Raw genomic sequence first — 3,706 nt, 5'->3', positions numbered from 1 at the left:
CCTAAATTACATGTCATCTTTTGGCACGAATGCCTTAATCACTTTGGCGACAAATCGCCTAACCAATTTTTGGCAACAAATTGCCCAACTTTTGGCACAAATGCCTTAATCAACCATTTTGGCGATAAATAGCCGAAACATCAATTTTTGGCAATAAATTGCCCAATCAAGCACCTGTTGGCAACAAATGCCTAAAACAAAAAATCAATCAATCTTTGGCGAAATGCCTAAAAAATGCACGAAGCATACACACACTCATGCATAAAGCATACCCCTTTAAAATGCCTTTGAATAGGCTTTATCGAACTACGTCGGTTTTGATCTCTCATTGAAACGAGAGTACGCAGGCACGTTCGGGATTTAACCCCGAGCGGCAAGTTGAAATCACCAAAGCACTTTACTGGTCCAATTGCATCAATATTACCTTGCAAAGCATTTACACTTAGGTTAGTTAATCAGCATGACATAGTCTTGGGATCCACCTCGGGTTCGTAGATTGTGCCTTAAACTTTGGGATAATTAATCTAGACTTAGGTTAATTAAAATTGGAGTCATTTAGGGTTCTTTCTTAGTTTTCCCTTATAAAAATAAACTAGGTGGCGACTTCATAAAACACACACGTGAGCATGCCTCGTTCCAGCACAATTTTGCCTGTCGGGGAGGGCTCACAAGAACATCAAAGACAATTTCTTCCTGTCCAACCCTTCATGTTAGTTTACCTTCATAAACATCAATTAATGCTCTTGCAATTGCAAGAAAAGGCCTCCCAAGGATTAAATATTCTTCCCTGTCTTCATCAATACCAAGAATAACAAAATCAACAGGGAAGATGAATGTACCTACCTTTACAAGCAAATCTTCTACAATTCCTCTTAGATATTTGATCGATCGATCTGCTAATTGTAGAGACATCCTTGTTGGTTTGAGTTCTCTCATAACTAGCATCTTAAAAACTTCGTAAGACATAAGATTAATACTAGCACCTAAATCTGCCAAAGCTTTTTCAAAATCAAGATTACCAATATTTCAAGGAATAGAAAACTTCCTGGATCCTTTAACTTTGGAGGCAATTTGTTTTGAATAATTGCACTGCACTCCTCAATTAACATTATCATTCCTTGATCATCGATTTTTCGTTTCTTGCTTAGAATATCTTTTAGGAATTTCGCATAGCTAGGCATTTGAGCAAGAGCTTCAGCAAAAGGAATGTTGATTTGGAGCTTTTTGAATACATCTAGAAACTTTAGGAAGCTCTTGTCATCTTATGCTTTCTTTAACCTTTGTGGAAAGGGGACAGGTGGAACATAGGGTTTTACTTTTTCTTGTTCTTCTAGGTCAATGATGGGGACCTTTGGCTGTCCTTCCACTTTCTTTTCTTTCTTTGGTGGCTCTTCTAACTGTTTGCCGCTTCTCAAGGTGATAGCCTGCACCTAATCTTTAGGATTCTTTTCAGTGTTGCTAGGTAACGTACCTTGAGGTCGAGATGCCATCATGTTTGCAAATTGTCCTAGCTAAATCTCCAGATTTCTTATCGTCGCCTGCTGGATTTTATGGTTTTCTCTGATTTCATTCATGAAATCCATGTGTGATTTAGAAAGGGCAGTGAGGAGGTCATCATGAGATTTCTTCTCTTGAGGAAGGAAACCTGGTGGTGCGTTCAATGTGTTGTTAGGATTCCCATAGGATAGATTAGGATGGTTCCTCAATCTATTATCATATGAGTTGGAGTATGGGTAATTCTTCCTTCCTTGATTCATCACATAGTTTACTTGCTCCAAGGTTTGTGGATTCAAAGAGTCTATCATGCATTCCCCAATCCCATGTTGTCCATTGCAACTGTCACAAACTTGCATAATAGAATTTACAGGATTAGTAGTTAACAGGTCCAGTTTTCTTACCATGTTATCTACCTTGGCATTAAGGGCTGTAATAGCATCTATTTCATAGACTCCTGTATTCTCTTCCTTTCAGTATTGTTTTGATAATGGCTGTTGCTTGCCATCTCTTCTATCAATTCATATGCCTCATCAATTCCCTTCTTCTCAAAGGATTCACCAGCAGCTGCATCTAAAGTGATCTTGATGTTAGGAGATAATGCATTATAGAAGGTTTGTACCTGTAACCACTTAGGCAAACTGTGATATGGGCACTTTCTCAACAAGTCCTTGAACCTTTCCCAAGCTTCATACAAGCTCTCTTGATCATGGTGAGCAAATGTCATTATCTCGTTGCGCAGTTTTGTGGTCTTTGAGGATAGAAAGAACTTTGTTAAGAATTTTTGGGCTAGTTCTTCCCATGTTGTGAAACTTCCAGCAGGGCATGATTGTAACCAAGATCGTGCTTTATCCTTAAGAGTGAAAGGAAAAAGTCTTAGTTTAATTGCATCTTCGGAAACACCATTCTGTTTGAAAGTATCGCGAATTTCCAGGAAATTTGTGATATGGGCATTAGGATCTTCACTAGGAAAACCCCCATATTGGATTGAGGTGGAAAGCTTTTGGATAATTGCGGGTTTGATTTCAAAATTATTAGCTACCACCCGAGGTCTTGTAATACTCGAGGTTGTCCCATTAAGATTAGGTGTTGTGAAGTCTCGCAAGGTGCGGACCGGATATTGAAGTGGAGGTCCGTTTACATTTTCGTTTTTGTTTTCGTTCTCGTTGACCATGTCTGCTTGTTCGGGTTTTATTTCACGTGCTCTTCTTACAGCGTTGTTCTTACGGTAAGTTCTTTCAATTTCTAGATCAAAGGCTAGGGGTTTAGTCCTTCTTGATCGTCTTTGCATAAACACCTGAAATAATTCTTTAAAAGAAAAGTTAAATAAAACAAAAGGGTGTCTAAATTAACAATAGGGTAATTAGTATTGATATTGATAACGCCAATCCCCGGTAACGGCGCCAAAAACTTGACAGAGATTTTTTGCAAGTGTACAAATTCGCAACAAGTAATATAGAGTGAAAGAGTATCGTATCCACAGGGATTGTATACCAAGTACCAAAATTATGTTAACCTATTATTATTTAAACGACAATAAGAGAGATTTGTTATAAGGAAAGTAAATTTGAAAATAAAACAGAAAGAGATCAAGCAACAAAATTTAGGTGAAAAGAAATCAAGGATTTAAAATTACTAGGGAATTTGACTTCACTTAATTCTATCCAATTTATTTTATTAGTCTGTTAATCAATTTTATTAATTGTTCAAGTAGGAGAAACAACCCTAAAATCACTAACAAGCTCTCCCGATATATTGTTAGCTATTCTAATCTAGTCTAATTACCTATCTTCCAATAGCACAATCAAACATAAATTAAATCATTAAGTTTTATGGTTGTTTTGTGAATTCATAACCTAAGGTCATTAACTTATGAAAAGCCCCCTTGAGTCAAACCATATAGCTTCCGCATCAAGTTATTATTCTCAAGTAATTTATTACCTTTTTCATATCAAAAACCCTTCTCCAGATAGTGATTAATGAAATAAATCAATCCATGGGAGAAACTCTGCCTGGAGGCTTTAAGTTCAATAATAAATTATAACAAGAACAAGGAAAAACAAATCTAATATTATAAATCGGAATTGAATTAAGTTACATCAAATCCCTAGTATAAGAGTTTAGCTAGACATAGTAATTAAATAAAACTCAGTAATACTTGAATAAATCCTCATAATCAGTAATGAACAATGAAAAGAAAAACAAGATTAAG

The 3,706-nt window shown here is 36.4% G+C and overlaps 1 non-coding gene across 1 annotated transcript; it reads left to right on the top strand.

Moving 5' to 3' along the window:
• The first annotated feature begins 2,132 nt into the window (after positions 1–2,132).
• Positions 2,133–2,239, top strand: LOC119371247 (small nucleolar RNA R71). Its single transcript, XR_005178835.1, has one exon. It is a non-coding gene; the product is annotated as a small nucleolar RNA R71 (small nucleolar RNA).
• The last annotated feature ends 1,467 nt before the right edge of the window (positions 2,240–3,706 follow it).

The sequence above is a fragment of the Jatropha curcas genome, chromosome 4 (genome assembly GCF_041381405.1).
Source record: "Jatropha curcas cultivar XTBG-Jc1 chromosome 4, XTBG_Jcur_1.0, whole genome shotgun sequence".
Lineage (NCBI taxonomy): Eukaryota > Viridiplantae > Streptophyta > Magnoliopsida > Malpighiales > Euphorbiaceae > Jatropha > Jatropha curcas.
The sequence above is the reverse complement of the archived record's forward strand: the minus strand, read 5'-3'. Positions and strand labels throughout refer to the sequence as shown.